This window comes from Bos grunniens, chromosome 11, assembly GCF_055505025.1.
Source record: "Bos grunniens cultivar Pamir isolate PY7600 chromosome 11, Bosgru_T2T1.0, whole genome shotgun sequence".
NCBI classification, from domain to species: Eukaryota; Metazoa; Chordata; class Mammalia; order Artiodactyla; family Bovidae; genus Bos; species Bos grunniens.
The window spans coordinates 87,228,168-87,247,438 of NC_141175.1; the positions used below are offsets into that span (position 1 = coordinate 87,228,168).

The 19,271-nt window shown below is 44.3% G+C and overlaps 2 long non-coding RNA genes across 4 annotated transcripts in view; one reads left to right on the forward strand and one right to left on the reverse strand.

Annotated features, from left to right (window-relative positions):
- Positions 1-1,899: 1,899 nt before the first annotated feature.
- The window catches only part of LOC147363493 (uncharacterized), a 57,663-nt gene continuing 40,291 nt past the window's right edge, over positions 1,900-19,271 (forward strand). The window contains exons 1-2 of one of the 2 annotated variants that reach the window (XR_015137215.1): positions 1,900-2,119; positions 12,018-12,778. This is a non-coding gene — a long non-coding RNA (uncharacterized LOC147363493). Of the gene's footprint in view, positions 2,120-11,651; positions 11,788-12,017; positions 12,779-19,271 lie in introns of those variants that run through there. The other variant, XR_015137214.1, reaches the window with a different exon arrangement.
- The window catches only part of LOC147363494 (uncharacterized), a 45,180-nt gene continuing 38,056 nt past the window's right edge, over positions 12,148-19,271 (reverse strand). For both annotated transcript variants that reach the window (XR_015137220.1, XR_015137221.1), the window contains exon 4: positions 12,148-12,274. This is a non-coding gene — a long non-coding RNA (uncharacterized LOC147363494). The remainder of the gene's footprint in view (positions 12,275-19,271) is intronic.

Consider the following 19,271-nt stretch of genomic DNA (forward strand, 5'->3'; position numbering starts at 1 on the left):
AAGGAGCAAGAGCCTGAACCATGGTTCTATCCTCTGAGCTTGGTAACTGGCCACTGCTAATCTTACAAAGCAGGAGGCAAAGCTCATCAAGGTAAAGTCACTTTCCACAGTTACCTAGGAAATTTGTACAAAGGCAGAGATTTGAGCATAGGCCTCTGATTATTCAGCAGTATCAAAGGGAGTGGTCACTGCTCAGTACATAGACATGTGTCTCCCAGGGCAGCATCTTCCTTCCTTCCTCCTTCCTTCCTTCCTGCCCGCTAAGGATCTGCCCATCTTCCCTTTTCTACTGTTACCTTCTGCCTCCCACTTGGATTCCACTGAAGAAGATGCCAGAAGATCCTGACATGCACACAGTCCCTTCCTCCTCTTGACCCTGAGAATCAGGAAAGGCTTTTGTGGAGTTTTGTTTTATTTTCAAATTTAATAACCATGGGAAAAAAAGAAGACAAGTTAATGAGGTATCAAAGCTTCCAGTTACCAGAAAATTTAAAAATAATGGTGATAAGGACTTCTTTGGTAATCCAGTAGCTAAGACACCACACTCCCAATGCAGAGGGCCCTGGTTTAATCCCTGTTCAGGGAACTAGATCCCATATGCTACAGCTAAGAGTTTACATACTACTGCTAAAAATCCCATGTTTGGCAATGAAGACCAGGCACAGCCAAATAAATAAATAAATATCAAAATTTTTGAAAATTAAAATTATGGTGATAGTTTCCCTAAAATAATAACTATAAGTGCTTAGCGTAGGACCCAACCTATTAAACGCTCAGTTGATCAATAGATATTTACTCATTATTATAATAATTACTCTTGGCCATTCAGTGAATTAGGCAGAACCTGTTTTCAGACTCCTTGCCTAGTGTTCTATCACAGTTATTTCACTGGGTTTTGATGCTTGACTTAAAGAGCTCAGGTAAGACAGGGGTTGTGAACTTGTGGGGAGAGGGGTAAAAAGATGGGGCAAATTAGTTCATCAGTTACAAAGGGCCAGTCATCTAGGGAAGGTTCCTGCATTCATGCAGGGAATGCAGGGCTCAGACTAAAGGTGTATATTGCTTGGTTCCTTGTCAGGGATAAAAAAGCAGAAGGATGTATTTGGCTGGAGAGTTAAGGACTAATGAGAGAGAGGGGAAGAAATTATCTTCTGTCTGCCTGCTCGGCCAGTAGGTACAAACTGCGGACCCCTTCTAGACTATATCTAATCATACAGTGGCCAAGAAATCTCTGGATTTCCCCAGCATGTTCACTTCCCTTCTCCACTGAGCTCTGCCCCTCACCACACACTTATTCCCATCTCTGCCCCAAATGGCTCCAAAGTCTAATGATTCCAGGTTCCCCTCAGCTCCTCCCCAACAAGCCTTTTCCAAGACTCCCCTCCCTAAGGGACACCCCGCCCTCCTCCAGGCTGGCCATGTGGAGTCTGTCTTTTCCCTCCCATCTCTTTACACTTGTGTATTTGGTCTTTGACGCAGGGGTTGACCCCACATGTTATATTATCGTGTGCAGAGCACATTCTGCCGGCAAATGACTTACAGCACATGCTTCGTCTTCTGTTCTTTCTATTATGGGCGTGATTTAGAAGATGAATGTTTATAACATGACCCAAGGAATTTCATCCTCCTCTGGAAAACTGTGTAGGAGAGAATACTAATGGACGAAGAGTAATGTCTTCTGGGCTCCAGCCAAATGTTTGGTCTTGTTTTAAAAAGCCTTTTCACTCACCTTTTATTGTTTATGGTAAACTCTGTACTTTGCTATGGTCGCTAGCTCTTTCCAAAGGGAGTGGTGATAAACAAGTGAGCAACTCATTTGTTTTCCCAGAGAAACAACTTGTAATTGTGGTGATGATGTGTTAATTCTGTATTAAGTGACTTATTGATCAAGCACCTTAAAAGGCTGCAAAGTTTTTCTCTCCTGCATTTCACTGCAGATGGGAGTGGGGAGCAAATGTGAAAGACAAATGAGATTGAAGCGCTGGGGACATCCAGCAGAATAGCAACTCCTTGTCAGTAGAGAACAACTCATCAGTGTCTGCTGCCTACAGGTCCTTGGGAGGAGTCTAACATGATGGAATATACAGGATTTGCTTTCAATCCTGGCTCAATCATTTGGGTAAGTAGCTACTCTGAACCTCAGTCTCCTCATCTGCAAATGGGGGACAGTACCCCTGAGTGTTATGGCAAGGATTAAATAAAATAACGTGTGAAGAGGCTAATGGGAACAGTCAATGCTTCCTGCTGTTTTCCTTTGACAGATCTCTTGCAGCATTATGACCCTGGGGAAGGAAGTGGGCGGATGCTGCTTCAGGAAAGAGAAGGCTATTATGCAGGAGAATCCCTTTAAGATTGGAAGCGGAAGCGAAACTCCAGAAAGGATTCTAAGAAGTAAAATAACTTTAAGGGAATCCCAGAGGAGAGAGGGTTCCCTGGGAAGACTGAGAAAATGTTAAGTCTTTTTAAAGAATTCCTGCTTAAACAGGACATTGCTTGAGTGGTAGATTGGAGAAGGTGAAGTGCTAGCATAATGATTGGGGACAGGCCGTAGATTTTCTCCAAAAATTAGGTGAAGATGTGTGAATTCCTAGGTTTCTTGGGGCCAAGAGAAGGTTGTACTGGCCCTAAGTGAAGCTGTCCCGTGGGGGAAAAGAACCCCACACAGCGACTGTGGAGTAAACTCTGTCTGGGTGTGGGGGAGAACGAAGGTCATGGCTCCGGAGCACCAGGAAGGTAGTGGACATCTAGTTGGTTGTTCAAGACTGTGAACATGCTACCCCACAGAGCCAGCAATCAGATGCCACCAGTACCCCAAACCAGACCATTTAAGGGGACGAGAGCCAGCAGCAAACAGACCACGAGTTTCACCAGCCATGGACTTGCACCACAGATATCAGACAAGACAGGGTACAGACCTAGCCAACCACACTGGGTCAGAGACCTAGCTGGTGGATCCTTTTCCCTGTCACCATGGTGACACGGCTTCCCTCTTTAGCCAGATGCCATCTTGGTTGAGGGAGGTAGGAAACCTAAGTGATAAAACATTTCCCCAAAGATACATAGGTTACCCTAAAGCATCTATTTGAACTTTAAGAGATTGTTTCAAATCCAAAGACTCCTGTAAATAGAAAAGTTTCTGTCTTTTGTCTGCTTCTTCCTTCTCCCCATGCCTGGCCCAGTAGGATGAGGACTTATGAGATTAGTTGCAGAGAAATAAAGAGGTCTAACTTTCATGCATCGGAGAAGGAAATGGCAACCCACTCCAGTGTTCTTGCCTGGAGAATCCCAGGGATGGGGGAGCCTGGTGGGCTGCCGTCTATGGGGTCGCACAGAGTCGGACACGACTGAAGCGACTTAGCAGCAGCAACAGCAACAGGCCTTTATAAGCTATTATACTTTAACCCTATTCTGAATTTAATAGCAGCACAAATAGGAGACACTCAGTGCCTGTGAGTTCCCTTAAATGTAATCCAAAATATCAAGTTGGGTGGAATCCTTCTAAAGAAAAAGATGCATTTCTTAACTAAAGTTACTTTCAAAGAAGCTCCTCTTTCCTGGTATGTTAAGTGCAACTACAGTCCCTGGGGTCGAAGAGTCAGACGCAACTGAGCATCTGAGCACACAACACAGATTAGGAGGAAAGCTTGTATGTTTTTATTGGTCACAGACTGGTTTTATTTGTGATAACACTGAAAGAAAAGATAAATGGCAAGATTTCCTTATGTTTCAGTTCGTGTATTTTTTTACATTGAACATAGTTCAGATTTTTTCCTGCTGCTCCACAAGTATTAGGGGAGTGAAGACATCACAGCAAGTCCCCTTTTCTAGTGTGATGACATTTCACCACATGGGGTTCCTTGTCCCTCTCCTTCCCAGTGCTCCAGAGTGTGGGTCACTCATCTCAGCCAATACATTTTTGTTACTTACCCCTTCCAACATTATTCCAGACTTCTCCTAGTTATTTTGTCATCCATCTTCATTTAAACAGGCCGAGTGCCCTCTGTGAAAAATATTATTATCTCCATCTTGCAGATAAAGAAACAATGGACCAGCAGAGTTAAGATATTTCTAAATATTTATAGCACATAAAATAATGAGAGTTTGGTATGAACCCCAAATCCTTATTAAAATATGATTCTTGGAGAAGGCCTGACAGTCGGAAAATATCATCTGGGAGCCCAAGGTAGAGATTAGAGTGCCCTCGCTTGGCTTCTCCCCAGTGGACCCCCAGGAATTTGGCTGAGAAAGGAAATATGTTTGCCTACCCTGCCCCCTTCCTTCAGAAACTTCCACAGAGAAGATCACCAACCAAGGGACAGTATATAACCCAGTTTTAGATATCTGACTGTCATCTCTGAGTAAGAAAAATACATGAGAGTTCCCTTTCAGAAAGTAGAATAGATCCTTTTTCCCCCATCATCAAAACAGAAGAAGAGAACTAGAGTTCTCAAAGAACTCGCTCAACCTGAAGCAAATCACAAATGGGGCCACTGCTTAGACAGTGTCGGTCAGATCCCCAGGCTTCCTCCAGATCTGATTCCATCTCCAGCTGGGTATGTGGCCGGGAGCGGGAAGGCTTGGCGAGAATGCGGATGGTGTGGTTGTTTTCCCTGGAGACCAGGACTACTGAGAGTTTTAAACGTAGTAGGGCCAGATGTAGCGATTAAAAACCTTATCTCTTCAAATCCACTTCACCTTTAAATCTGTTATATAAGAGGGAACTTGGAAGTGATCGTACTCCCTTCCACTCTCAAGGGACCAGGGAGTGGTTCAACTGATGATTTTTAAACTTTTTTTTTTTCTCCCAAGGGAGATATTACAGAGAAGTCCAACACACACAACAGTTAAAGGCCAACAGCTCAGAGTGAGATGGAGGGCTGACGGCAGCCCCACCCTCTGTGCGGTCTTTTTCTGCCACTCCCACACATCCCCAGGACATCCCTGTGGAACCCCAGGGGCTCCACAGAGCGTAGTTTGAAAATCACTGCATGTGAAGAAACATGTGAGAGAGAAAACCACACGTGAAGAATTATCACTAAGGGCTCCCACAAGCGTCATGCTTGTACTTTGGAGAATTATGATTCATTAACCAAATAAGAAATTACCACCATTTTTTTCCAGGGTTCTTTATCCCAAGAACGCTAGGATACACACAGAATATATTTATTCCATTGCCTCGGTGGCCATTTTAAATTTAGCAAATATTGTTTTTCCTTTGTTTCTACTTAAGTTTTCAGATTAGATACATTTCACTGTGCTAGACTTAACAGGAGTCATTAAAATGCTCAAAACACAAACACATCTCAAGGAACTCCCAATATACACAGTATGAAAAGACACAAATAAAAAGTAAAACAAATAAAAGGTGAGTGACAATTAAAAACAAATGAGATATTGCAAGATAATATGTGATTAAAGGCCAAAGTCATCATCCAGAAAATAATTGTTATAAGTACCAAGACTGCCTTTTATCTCAGTGGTACCTTAATTATGACAGTGACACAGTTCAGCTGTGTCCGACTCTTTTCGACCCCATGGACTATAACAGTCCATGGAATTCTCCAGGACAGAATATGGAGTGGGTAGCCTTTCCCTTCTCCAGGGGATCTTCTCAACCCAGGGATTGAGCCCAGGTCTCCCGCATTGCAAGCAGATTCTTTACCAGCTGAGCCACAAGGGAAGCCCAAGAATACTGGAGTGGGTAGCCTATCCCTTCTCCAGCAGATCTTCCCAACCCAGGAATCAAACCGGGGTCTCCTGCATTGCAGGTGGATTCTTTACCAACTGGAAAAGGGAAGTTGGTATAATTAAGAGAAGCCTTAATTATAGTATCTAGCAAAACAAAGGAGGTCAATCTCCACTCTCTTTAGCCCTGGTCATGTCTCCCTTGGAATATGGACTTAATTCTAGGGGTCTCACTTTCGGAGGAGTATGATCCAAGGGTAATGGTCTTTGATGTGAAATCATGTTATGTGGACAAGTGTTAATAGAGTTGTAACTGCTTTGCCTGGAGAAGGAGGAACATTCTTATCCTTTTTTTCTTCTCCAGCATTTTCGTTAAAAAGGATATGGTCCATCTCTCTGCAGCCCTTCTTCCCCTCCATCCTTCCTATTCTCCTCTCCTGTAGGGCTGGCACCAGGGGGTGCCATTTACACAGACTGCAATGTAAAGGATATCCTTTAGGGCTGTGAGAGGCAGTAGCCCAGTCACTGCCATTATGAAAAGGGATTTGATTTTTAACAAGTGGCTCCAAAGGTTGATTCAAATGCAAAGATCAGAGGACAAGGTGAGTGAAATTTTGGTTTAGGATAAGGACATTCTCACAGTGGGAGAAGACAGAATGGACAGCTCTAGATGGAAGTATTTGGAAAGAGGTAGGGTGGAGGGAAGTCCATGCTTTGAAGATGGATAATAATAAATTAATTGTGCTTTTGTGGTGTGACTGACATAGTGGCATTTTAGGTTTTCACAAGTGTTCTCCTTCTTAGGCATTACAACAATACTCCTGGGTGGGAACTATAATTATCTTTATTTTCTAGATGGAGAACTGCAGCATGGATAAGTTGTTTTACTTTCTTTCCTAAGGTCACAACAGAAAGTCAGTCAAAGCAGGTATTTGAGCTCAGGTCTCTCTGATTTCAGAATGCAAACTCTTAACCATTATGTCACATGAAGCGGTTGACAAGGAGGTACAAGATTCCATCATTCTTAATGTGTTTGTCTGTTCAATTGTGGCTAACCTTGACCTACAAATGAAATTAGATCTTGACCTTGTACATCAGAGAGTAAAGTCATTTCTGTGGAGTAAGGGTGGGTGAGCTGCATGTGCCTGGCTCTCCCTGCTCATTCATATCTCTACCTGGGACTCAGGAGTGAAACCGCACACCTGGGCTCCAGATGCCTTGGGGAAGCTGTCTTCCATGCAGCATAACCCGCCAGATCCGATTCCATCACTCAGACACCCAGCGTATGAAAGATGTGCAAAGACTCATGCTGGGTATTTTGTTTGGTTTTCCCAAATGCCCACTCCAAAAATAACACCTAAGGGAGGCAAGACACGGCCTTATGGGATATTGCAGTCGCTTGCTGGTGGGAGCTGGTGGGAACGGAGCCCATCAGAGCACACTCAGTGTCCACTGTCACTCAGGAAACATAAGATGAAAGGGAGAGACAAAACCATTCACAACGTGTGCCTCTGACAGCTGCGGCTCTCCCATCGCTAGTGCTGGGCCTGCTCTGAAGACCACGGGGAGGCCTGCACCGAGGCTCTGTTAGTGCTAAAACAGATGTTCCTTCAGCATGCACATCTTAGGTGGCCACTTTCACGGGGTGGAAAAGGATAATCTAAACCTTCCCGTTCTTGCCAAAATAACCATGTGTAGGTCTTTGTTCTGCAAGCCTCTGGAACACACAGATAGATTTCCAAGCAGTGGGAACCTCCTGTCTAATTCAGTCTTTGGACCAACTCTTGTTCTGTCCATTTCACCCCAGTTTCCTGAAACCCTGGCTGGAAGGCTCCATGGCTGGAGTCTGTGAGAGCCTCCTTTGTAAGGAGAGTGTTCACGGCCAAAGCCATCAAAACAGCAGTAAGGGACACTGGCCTCAAGTCAATGACAGCAGTGACAGGTATTGCCTTGGCTTCCCAGGCTTCCCCCCACCCCTGCAGTTCTGTTCGCCTCATTTGGCTCCTTTCCAGGGAGCATGGCAGCAGTGTCACTGCCCGTGGGTTACAATTGGCACTGCCAGGCTGAGGGTGGGGATGGCAGAGGACCAAGCTGTGGCTGATTCAACTGCTTGGGGAAACGTTTGGGCCCTGAGTTGACACAGAAACAAGCTACGAAGCAAGAAAAAGAATTCTCCAAAGCGACCCAAACATGGCAGCCCCAGATTTATATTCAAACCTTTCCTCCATTTTCCTTCTCTGAATTTGGAACATTTGCATCAGAAAGAGAAACTGGAAAGAGATGGATTTAGAAAAGAGAGGGGAGTAGGTTAGAGAGTCAAAAAGAGAGGCAATGTGACAAAGTGAAAAAGAAAAATGGACTTGGAACAAGATCTCAGATTTGGGCCTTGTCGGTATGCCTGTGTGGCCCAAGGAAAGTCACCTTTCAGCTCCAAGATCTGGGTTACTTAGGTCCCTTTCAGCTATAAAATTAAGACCTAAGAGTTCTTGGTTATATAAACAGAATTCTTCCAAGACCATAATTATTCCCATAATCAAGAACTATTTGTGAAGTCATCAGTGTGTGATTTTCTGAAGATAAAAGCAAGAAGACTTGATCCTTACAGGCTGGATAGCTGTAATATGGACCAAGAAGTAAGTTTTTGAGTGTCTAAAAATTTAACCAATATGAATTAATAATATAAATGTTATGAATGTATAAAACAAAAATGTTTATATCATGGGACAGTGAGTGATAGGGAAATTTTTCGACAGGGGAAACCCAGCTCCTGATTTTAGGATGACACCTTCCATTTCAGGTGTTCAGAGCCTAAGACCCACAGGGACTCTCTGGCATGGCAGAACTGTGTTCTATATTCTGTTGCCATTTGCAACAGATCTGAAGGGGTGATGGGTTAAACAGAAGGAGCCCTTCTGGGGTTAATGACCATAAAAGCTGAAGACCAAGGCTGCACAATGATACTCATTGGAGTGAGTTTCTTTTAATGGATGTCCTTGGTCACCTTAAAGAAACCTGAGTGTCAAAGAATTGATGCTTTTGAACTGTGGTGCTGGAAAAGACTCTTGAGAGTCCCTTGGACAGCAAGGAGATCAAACCAGTCAATCCTAAAGGACATTAGTCCTGAATATTCACTGGAAGGACTGATGCTGAAGCTGAAACTCCGATACTTTGGCCACCTGATGGGAAGTGCTGACTCACTGGGAAAGACCTTGATGCTGGGAAAGATTGAAGGAGGGAAGGAGGAGAAGAGGACATCAGAGGATGAGAAGGTTGGATGGCATCATCAACTCAACAGACATGAGATAACAAAGTCCAGGAGATAGTGAAGGACAGGGAAGCCTGGCATGCTGCCGTTTACGGGTTTGCGAAGAGTCAGACATGACTTAGCGACTGGACAGCAACATTGCTCACCTTGAAGAGACTAAGAATGTTTAAGTAACTTAGCCAACACTCAGTAAGGAAGGGAATCAGGATTCAAACTCAAACTGCCTGACTCCAGAGCAAACAGTTTTAACCACAAGTCTATACCGCCTACTTCAGAATTCTGCCAACCTGAGTGTCAGTAATTTCCAATCCTGACAAATGGAAGCCATCAACATTAGGGATTCTCTAACTAGACTGCATGTTAGGACCCCTTGGAGAGCTTTGTAAAAACCACCCATGCCAGGCTCATCCCCAGAGTTTCCAGTATTATTGGCTTGAGGGAAGACCTGGTTATCAGTTGTTTTTGAAAGCTCTCCCTAGGTGATTCTAAGTGAAGCTGGGGTGTGAATCACTAATGTTCATAGTGAAAAATGTCAGACTCCAATGAAACTCAGGTCTGGGGCTGCCCTCGTGGGATGTATCCATGGCAGCTTTGAGCTGATGGTTTGAGTAGTGGCTTGTGGCAGGGGATACAAATCTTAGAATCGTTAAGCAGTAGATAAAGCTCTGGACCCATGAGAGCTCTGCTCTTGGTGAAAACTCCCCATGTACCACAGGCCTCTGCTGGAGAAACTACCCAGAGAGCACAAGAGGGATTTATTTGGCTGCAAATGAATGTTTGTATCAAGAAGACAGATTTAACCATTTAAGTTCCTATTAATGGGAGAACACTTTCTCACTCCTCTCTGGTTTCCAGGAATGGAGACTTCCCCTAAACGGCATTTTCTTACCTCATCACTAACATTCCAGGGAGGCTGTGCAAGTTGCCAGTGGGAACGAGTGGAAGGGAAAACAGGTGTCATCCAGGCCCTTTCTCTCTCCCTTCCTGGTAGAAGCCAGCTTCCCCGGAAAAGCTCACATTCTGCTCTGCTCTGTTTTTGTCTTTGGTCTCTCAGGGGAGACAAGTTTTCTAAGACTGCCCACGTGGCAATGCTTCCTAATCAGGGTGCAGAGCTAGCCATGCCATATATCTCAGCTGTCCTCATTAAGGTGATATCTTAACCACCCTCTGCCTTATTCCTTATCTCTTACACAGTTTAGAACTTGGATGGGGGAAAGACAGTTGTTATATATTGACTTCATAAAAATGTCTCATCAGTTCCCTTTAAAATGCCATTTTCCACAAGTTAAACAAAAGACTCCAAAAAATATGACAAGTTCTCTCCCTATCCATACTGTCTCACCATTGTACTACAGCCCTCATTATAATGCTTTAGCTTTTTCTTGAAATAATAATAATCAAATCATTTGTAATCCATATGTTTCTACCCAAGACTGGCAACCAGAACTTTAGGATTAATTGCAAGAGCTCTAAAGAGGTTTTTGGACACTTGTCCCAAGAGCTTCCACAAACAGCACCAAGATGAGTAGCAAGCCCCGACTCAGAGATCCCCACTGCTTTGCCAGGTTATGATGCCTTCTTTCCTAAGTAGTGGCCAAGAGAAAAGGCTTTTCAGATCTTCTGGAGGGTGTATGACATGAAAAGCTCGTTCTGGTAAATGGAACCAGACCCCTGTCATCTGACACCAACCATGTCCCTAGGCCTAGAGAGAACCAGAGGAGGACGAGCAGATAACCTGCAGCCTAAATAAGTACTGTCATCACTGCCCTGGAATCTCTCTGAAGCCTGCCCGGCTACAGCGTAGAATTCCACAGGGCACGTGGCACTCTTGGACTCCATCCAAAGGAGTAAGTTGCCAGGAGGTCCTCATCCCAACATGTGCCTCTGGGACCGTGTTCCTCAGCAAGCTTCAGCACAGCGAGTGTTAATAAAATCCTGCTGCTAGTCAGCTGATCGCTACATGCATGTTGATTCAGTCAAGGCTCCGTTTAGAAGCAACAACCCACTTTGTCACTCACCCATTCCTCATTCCCTCATTGACCAGTGAGTTTGTTCATAAGGCAGGTCTGGGTGTTGGACAGAAGGAGCCTCTGCTTACTGGCCTAATCCAGAGGGCTTTCCTATGACGTGTTGTTTTCTATCACCAGCACCTCCGCTTCATGCCATACTCTTGGCTAATTGAAGCTGCTGAAGGCAGGAGGATCCCACTAATGGACTCGGCTCTCCCTCAGGGCTCAGACGCCAAGACAATGTCACAGCAGCGGGAGGAAGAGCCCAGATGGCCCGGCTCAGGTGGTGAAGGCCTTTAGAAGCTGCCTTGAGGCTCTCAGTGGCTTTAGATCGAAAACCATCTTGGCCCCTTCCAGCAGCGTAAGGCATTTTATGACAGCCTGAAAGCACAGAGCTTAAACAGAATGATGATCACAGGGCAGGAATTTGGACTCCAGGAGAACTGCCTAAGCACAGATTATTTTTCTCCGGTATTTGATGAGAACAAACGAAGTTAAGAATTTTCCTTTTGTTCGTCTGGCCTGTGGCATTGTTTACTTTCTTTTTATTATTCTCGAAGGCACTTAGAGCTCTGGCAGCGTTTCTGTCCTAAAATCTTATTGTCAGAGGTTTATTTTTCAGCTGTTTCAAATCATATCTGATAGAGTGAGTGCTTTGCCTGGGTTCATCGCTTTACCTCAAAAGAAATAAAGTTCACCCTTTAAATGACAATATTGATTGTCTACAGCTTTAAGTTTTCTACACTTAAGCTGCAGGCTTCATTTCAAAACCTGTTTTCCCTCATCACAGAGGAACGATGGTGGAAGTCTCACTCTGCTGGAGTCTGGGTAATGACCTAACACCGTCGTTTGGACTATCACTGCGTTTTGTCAGATTTTCACTGCGCGTGGAGTAATTCTTTGTCAATGGTGGTTCTGTCAACTGTGGTTTGGAGGCAATGAGGTTTTATACTTCTGCCTGAAATTTCTTAAATATATAAGCTTTTAACGTTTGCGAAGTTGACTTCAGTCCTCTTTTAAAAGAAACCCAATATGCTGTTTTTCCTCTCCTCAATCAGGACGTGCGTCGGAGAGTCTGGACTTCACGTGCTGCTCTTCCAAAACAAGGACAGGATATCAACCCAGAGAAATGAGCCCTTCAGACCTGTGATGATCTGTGAAAAGCTCAGATGGACTTAGCAGGCATTTTCTTGACACCTGGGAAAAGTCAGCATGTGAGAGAGGGAGTAGCATTATGGTTACAAGGCTACGTTCTAGAGCTGGGCTGCCTGGTTGAATGCCAGCTACTCAGCTGTAGTGGGTTAAATGGTGCCCCCTGCAAAAAAAAAATATATATATATATATATAAGAGCACCTCCTAACCCCAGGAACCTGTGACTGTGGCCTTATTGGGGAAAAGGGTCTCAGCAAATGTAAATACATTAAGGATTTCTGAGATGAGATCCCCCTGCAGGACGAGTCCTGTATCCAATAAAGAGAAGACACAGATGCAGAAGAGAAGGTCATGTGAAGATGGAAGCAGAGACTGGAGTGATGCTGTCATAGGCCAGGGAACACCTGAAGCCACCAGAAGCTAGAAGAGGACAGAAGTGTTTCTCCTTAGAGACTCTGGAGGGAGTGTGGTCCTGCTGGCCCCTTGGCTTTGGACTTCTGGACCCCAGAACTGTGAGAGAATACATTTCCGTTGTCTTAAGCCACCAGGTTTGTGGTTATTTGTTAGAGCAGCCCTAGGAAACAAACACGTCACTTACCAGCTGAGTGACCTTGGACACAATATTTGACCTCTACAAATCGGACCCCTTGAAATGCCTTCACACAGGTGAGTGTCTGCACCTGGTATGCTCATACACATGACTTTTTTTTCTCTTGTGACAACAGGCAAATACAACAGAGCTGAGACTTCAACCCAGTAAGTGCTGGTCAAAAGAGTCACTATCTTGCAGATGTAGAGGGCAGACTTGTGGACATAGAGGGGAAAGGGAGGGTGGAACACAATGACACATATGCACTACCGTGTATAAAATAGCTGTCTAGTGGGAAGCTGCTGTATAGCACAGGGAGCTCAGCTCAGAGCTCTGTGATGACATAGAGGGGTGGGATATGGGGAGAGAGGGAGGCTAAAGAGGGAGGGAATATGTGTATACATACAGCTGATTGACTTCATTGTACAGGAGAAACTTGTGCTTGGCACGTAACATGTGCTCAATAGGGTATTCATCACTGTTTCACTTTTACTTACCCTACAGAGTTGTGATGAGAATCAAACGAAAGAGTGTATTTAGAAGAATGCAGTGTATTCAACTGGTAATTATGACCATGATCAAATGACTGGGTCTTTCCGCTTTCATGATCTGCCCTTGCATTTGCTTATAATTAGTGCTAACTAAGCATGTGTGAAGCAAGAAGCCAGGGGCAAAGAGTGTATACATAGAACAACACTGAGCTGGAAGCTTGGTTTTCTAGAGTCTCCTTAGGGCAGCTTCTACCCTGCTGCTGGTAAATCATTTAGGAGACTCCTGCTCTGGAGGATAGTCTTTGGAAGACCCTATGTCCCTACATGGAATGGTTGTTTGAATCCCCAGAGTGTCCCTGTTCTGAGAATGGCCAATGCATGGTTTGTTCTCCAAGGGCCATGTGTGTGTGTTGTAGCCCTTGCTGATCAGCTCTGTGGTGGGCCCTGCCTCGGTCTCCAGGATTTTTCAAACAGGTTCTGAGGAACTAGAATGGGTCCTCTCTGGTGGTAGGAGAAGGCAATGGCAAGCCACTCCAGTACTCTTGCCTAGAAAATCCCATGGATGGAGGAGCCTGGTAGGCTGAAGTCCATGGGGTCGCTATAAGTCGGACTCGACTGAGCGACTTCACTTTCACTTTTCACTTTCACACAATGGAGAAGGCAATGGCAACCCACTCCAGTGTTCTTGCCTGGAGAATCCCAGGGATGGCAGAGCCTGGTGGGCTGCCGTCTATGGGGTTGCACAGAGTCGGACACGACTGAAGCAACTTAGCAGCAGCAGCAGCAGTCTCTGGTGGTGCAGCTGTAACACATGAGGTGGGGAATGTGCGGCAGCCCAGTTTGCTGCCCATCTGCCATAAGAGAGAATGAGACTGATGTGCAGAGAGCACCCAAGTGAGCACGTAGTGTGGGCCCTAAGAACATTTGAAGCCACAGCACTCCTGCCCTTCCCAAGGTCACGACTAACCTTCCAATACATTCCCTTTTTACCTAAACGGTATTTCTGTTACTTGCAACCAAGAGAATTTTCCTCTCCCTTAAGAACCAGTCCAAAAATCTCCTGTTCTGCAAAAATTCTCCTGACCTCCTCCCCACGAGATCTAGTCTGGGCCATAGAATTTTGCACTTCCCTTCCCAGGGTGGGTTCTAGTCCCCCTGAATTACTAAGGGCTTCCCTGGTGGCTCAGACAGTAAAGAATCTGCCTGAAATGTGGGAGACCTGGGTTTGATCCCTGAGTTGGGAAGATTCCCTGGAGAAGGGAATAGCAACCCAGTCCAGTATTCTTGCCATGGACAGAGGAGCCTGGCAGGTTGCAGTCCATGGGGTCACAAAGAGTTGGACACAACTGAGCAACTAATACTTTCCCTTTCTGAAGTACAAAGCTTCTTAAGGACAGTGTTTAGGTCTGACTTGTCACCTGTCCCAGTGCTATGCACCAACGACAGACTGGCTTTGTTTTCCAATGAACATATGAATGACGTAGAATGTATGCACTCAGGTCAGATTACCTCTATGATCTTTTCCAAACTGGAGATTCTCTAATGGTGATCCTAAGTTATTTGTAAAGGGGGGTTCTGAAGTTTCAGTGGATGGTTCCAGAATTCCAGAAGTGATAATTTCCATTTTATGTTTAATTTTACTTCTTTACCTCCATCTTTCCTTGACAAAGGTGTGTCTCTAGCACCACTCATGATTTGGAGTGATGAATTGCTGGCATCGTTCTTAGGTTCACAAATGGAGTGAGAAGGGATAAGGAAGGGAGAGAAGCTGCAAATGAGAGATAAAGAGCTACGAGAAAGCTCATGGTACGTATGTGTGTGAGAGAACTCTCCAGAAAGAGAAGTGAACTGAATTATGTGTGAAGGTCAGAGGGAGAGGAGTTGGTGCCTGCAGGAAGCTTGTCTGATCAGTCATCACAGTGAAGCAACTAAACTGACAGAAGCCGTAAGAGGTTAGATTTCTCTGTTCCTGACATACAGGTGGCCAACAGGCACATGAAAAAATGTTCACCGTTGCTAATTATTAGAGAAATGCAAATCAAAAATACAGTAAGTACCACCTCTCTCTGGTCAGCATGGCCAAAATGTCTATAAATAACAATTGCTAGAGAGGGTGTGGAGAAAAAGGAACCATCCTACACTGTTGGTGGCAATGCAAATTGGTACAGCCACTATGGGGAACAGTATAGGGCTTCCTTAAAAAACTAAAACTACAATTGCCATATGATCTTTCAATCACACTCACGGGCATATCTCTAGAAAAAACTAATTTGTAAAGACATATGCACCCCAGTGTTCACTGCAGCACTGTTTACAATAGACAGGATATGGAAGCAACGTAAATGTACATTGACAGATGAGTGGATAAAGAAGATGTGGTACATGTATACAATGGAATGTTACTCAGCCATAAAAAGGATGATACAAAAAAGGATGATGCAAATAATGCCATTTGCAGTAACATGGATGGACTGGAGATTATCATACTAAGTGAAATAAGCTAGACAACGAAAAATATCATATGATATCGCTTATATGGGAATCCAAAAAAAAGATACAAATGAACTTATCTACCAAACAGAAATAGACTCACAGGCATAGAAAAGCTAATGGTTACCAAAGGGAAAAGGATGGGGAGGGATTAAATTAGGAGGTTGGGATGAACATATCCACTGCTACTGCTAAGTCACTTCAGTCATGTCCAACTCTGTGTGACCCCATAGATGGCAGCCCACCAGGATCCACCATCCCTGGGACTCTCCAGGCAAGAACACTAGAGTGGGCTGCCATTTCCTTCTCCAATGCATGAAAGTGAAAAGTGAAAGTGAAGTCGCTCAGTCGTGTTCGACTCTTAGCGACCCCATGGACTGCAGCCTACCAGCATTGCTCTATATAAAACAGATAAGCAACAAAGATGTACAGCACAGGGAACTATCTGAAAAAGAATATATATGTCTGAATTACTGTGCTATATACCTCAAACTAACACAATACTGTAAATCAACTATGCAATTTTTTTGTTAAGTTTTAAAGATTTCTCTGTTCCTGGCCACCTAAAAAATTACTTTCATTTCCCAAAGTGTTTTCCAGAGAACAGTCTGGTAGGGGGAGAACCTGGCTGCAAAGAGGTCATGGAACACTGAGTCTACTTTCTTCATGAAGGGAGACAAACTACTTTGGGCCATTTCTTTGAAGTCCCTCTAGAGGCTTCTAAAGGTTGGGTAGTGGCATCTGGTCTTTAATCCCAGACTTCAAACTTGTTGATTTTTGCCCTGAACCATCTGCTTCTCAACTTTCAGAGAATCTTTTCCTTTGTGACCTGTAGGGAAAGAAATATTGCATTTTTATTTCTTTCTGTTTTGCCTTCCCCTCCCAGTCACAGCATTAGAAAGGGGGGACTTATTTGTCAGATGGTGCGCTGAAAGACGCAAAGTGCTGACCTTGGCGTCTGCAGCACATCTCCTCAGCTGGATGCCTTTCCCTTTACTCTCTGATAGGAAGGGAGCGACGCTGAGTCTAGTCTTGGGACCGTTCAATGTCAGCACACTGTTTCTACTACTTGCCGTCATCAAGATCACGAGGAGCATGGGCTCTGGGACCTGACTGCCTGTTTGAATTCCAGCGGAATAAGTACCTGGACATACCATCTCAGACCCAGTCTCCACGCCTCCAAGGTGACATAATGATAGCTGCTGGCTCGATGAGGCATTGTGAGGATTAAATGAGACAAAACACGGAAAGCCTTCACTCAGTGTCTGGCGTTTTATAACTCGCATGAACATTAGTTGGGGTTTCCCAAGTGGCATTAGTGGCAAAGAACCTGCCTGCCAATGCAGGAGATATAAGAGAGGTGGATTCAATCCCTGGACTGGGAATATCCCCTGGAAGAGGGCATGGCAACAGACCCCAGTATTCTTGCCTGGAGAACCCCATGGACAGAAGAGCCTGGAGGGCTACAGTCCATAGGGTCGCAGAGACTTGGACACGACTGAAGTGACTTAGTATGCATGAACACTAGCAATTATTACTATACTACTACATCTTTAATATAGTAATAGTATTTTCAATAATAAAGTGGGAGAAAGCTCTGCACTGGCCGGAGAACTTGCAGCAAGAGGGAAGCTTAAGTAGTCAAACAAGCCCTTCCTTGAGTTCATCCCACTCCAAAGAATTTGGTGTTGTTGTATATGGGATATGAAGTTCAGAAATGGCTGTTTCCAAACTGATGGCTTCCCCGAGGACCTTTTCTCCATTGTGGTTCATCTGATCATGCCCTCTGTTTCCAGCGGTAATGATCGTTTCAAACCAGCCGCAAGCTGGAAGAACATTGCTCTGTGGTAAGCCCAGTGCCACCCTAATTCCATCTTCTCCAATTCTACAAACCCCAGGTGGTATGTGGGACAATTAACGTAGGCTTCCATGACAAACAGTTGCTGGGCATCGTAGAAACCCTCACTTCAAGAGGACTGCAGGTTCTGGTCCTCAGAATGATGACCATGATAATTGAGCTACCTTTCTGGACAAAATGGCAGCTCTCTCAGTGGAAAAGTTTAGGAGACTGATTTTTCCCCCCCCTCTGCAACTACTATTTGCTGCATGAGATTTCAGAAGATAATGAAAAAGAGCAAGTTTATAAGACACTATGAGGTTGTATAAATAAAATGAAGTCATATCTGGAAAAAATGTACCAAAGAACATTGAACCAAAAATATCTAACTTTGCAATCCATACTCGGCCAAAAGTCCCATTGAATTAAAGCACAGACAGTGTAACTATGTACACAAGATGCCTTTAAAGTTCCTCCATAAATTTAGAGAAAAAGGAATAGTCTGTTTAGAGGCACTAAGGCAAAATTCCTTACTGTGGATTTATAGGCCCTTGTACAAGTGGTCCCCGAACACCCTTTTTAATTTTTTTAATTATAAATAAGAAAGAACAGATTCTACCCTCATGACTTCCACTTTTGAACTTATAATCACCAGCACAAAAAAACAGAATTCTTGGAAAAAAGGAAGGCTGAATTCCAGGCCTCTGAAAGGGAAGTTAGTCTGACTGAACATTGATTGTATTTTAAATCTACCACATTTCTCCTTTGAAACCCATGTATTTTTTAACATCTTAGTTGCTTTATGTTGAATTTGTTGAAGAAAATTTCTCAATGTTTTCAGGCCTTTATCCTAATGGTTTTTATTTCTTAATTTCCCCTTTTTTCATTTCTTTTTAAGAATTTCTTTTCTTTTCTTTGAATAAGTGAGAAAATCAAGCTGACTAAGCAATACTATATGAGTCATCCATTTATTAATAACATAGAAATTCTGGGAATTGTAGCTTTCTTTTGGTGCTCACCTTCATTGCATGTATTGAAATCAGTAGTTTCTAGGCAAACCTAGGCAGTTTTTGCATGCGTGCTAAGTCACTTCATTTGTGTCCAACTCTGCAACCCTATGGACTGTAGCCAGCCAGTCTCCTCTGTCCATGGGATTCTTCAGGCAAGAATACTGGAGTGGGTTGCCATGCCCTCCTCCAGGGGATCTTCTGGAGCCAGAGATCAAACCTGCATCTCCTGCATTGCAGGCAGATTCTTTACTGCTAAGCCACTGGGGAAACTCCCGGCAGTTTTTAGGGGATGTCTAAAGGGGTGGTATCTTGGTTCTTACTGTAGAAGTGCCTGCAGCTGCTGTGACCCAAATTTAAGCAGTAAGTCAGGGGTGTGGCTGGCAAAGGAGGAGGAAGTGGCTATGAAGAGCTAACGTTAACAAACAGATGACCAACCAAGGGGTGGTAAAAAATCTGCCTGCAATGCAGGATACCCTGATTGGATCCCTGGGTCAGAAAGATCCCCTGGAGTAGGAAATGACAACCCACTCCAGTATTCTTGCCTGGAGAATTTCATGGACAGAGGAGCCTGGTGGGATACAGTCCATGGGGTCGCTTAGAGTGGGACACAACTGAGCACCACACACACATAATCAACCAAGTCATCCCTCCCCCAACACCTACAATTACCAAGAGTGATAATGTGGAGATAGCTGTGCAATGGGCGGTGCATATGTTTGCTCTCTATGAGTATTCCTTTATT